Below are 1,218 nucleotides of genomic sequence, written 5' to 3'. Positions count from 1 at the left end.
AAGTGGGGAAATCTAAGATCACTGAATTGTATCAACAGTATTATCCTGATTGTTTCATTTACTGGGTTTGCAAAATATTGCCATTGGGGGAAATTGTGCAAAGTATACAAGGGCTCTCTCTTTTTTTCTTACAGTTGTATCTGAGTCTTCATTGTTTCAGTAAAAATTAGTTCAGAAGTTTTTTATTTCTCTGTATTTTGAAAAATTTGATAGTATAGTTATTATTTATTCTTTAAATTTTAGACTGAATGCACTAGAGAAGCAAACTATCCTGGTGATTTTCTTCATTAGAAAGTTTAGGCTTAAAAAAAAAAGAAAGTTTAGGTTAAATTATCTAATAATTACGGCCTTAAATCAATTTTGGTAGTTTTTGCCTTCTGAGAAATTTCTCCCTTATGCCAAGATTCTCAAATGTATTTCCATGAAGTTGTTCATAACAGTTGTTTAATATCTTATTAATGGTCTGTAAGTTCTGCAGTGATGTTCACTCTGTGTGTCACTTCATAGTGTGGGTCTTGTTTTCATTCTTACTTTGTAATACAATCTAGCTGTTTTCAAATTTTATCGACTTTTTTCTTTAAAAATGTGCCTATGATTTAATATTTCTCTATTGTACTTTTTCTATTTCTCTGTTTTCTGGTCTAATCATTTTTCCTTCTATCTCTGTTGAATATAATTTGCACTTCTTTTCTGACGTTTTGATATAGAATATTTACATCATTAAATTTAGAATTTGGGATCCCTGGGTGGTGCAGCGGTTTGGTGCCTGCCTTTGGCCCGGGGCGTGATCCTGGAGACCCGGGATCGAATCCCACATCGGGCTCCCGGTGCATGGAGCCTGCTTCTCCCTCTGCCTGTGTCTCTGCCTCTCTGTCTCTCTCTGTGTGACTATCATGAATAAATAAATAAAATCTTTAAAAAAAATAAAAAATAAAAAAATAAATAAATTTAGAATTTTATTCTTTCCACCATAAGCACTTATGACTGCAAATGTCTCTCCAAACAGTATTATTCGCAAAGCATTTGTATAAGTTTTGTTTGAATTTTAATTCAATTTAAAATACTTCCAACTTTCCTGTGATTTCTCCTTTTACCTACTGGTAATTTATAAGTGTATCATTGAATATATGCATATTTTAGGATTTTCTGCCTACCTCTGTTTTCATTTCTAACTCTATTCCGTTATTGTCAGAGAGCAAATTCTTCATGATTTTAATT

The sequence above is a fragment of the Nyctereutes procyonoides genome, unplaced genomic scaffold, assembly GCF_905146905.1.
Source record: "Nyctereutes procyonoides isolate TBG_1078 unplaced genomic scaffold, NYPRO_anot_genome, whole genome shotgun sequence".
NCBI classification, from domain to species: Eukaryota; Metazoa; Chordata; class Mammalia; order Carnivora; family Canidae; genus Nyctereutes; species Nyctereutes procyonoides.
This window is presented reverse-complemented; position numbering follows the sequence as displayed.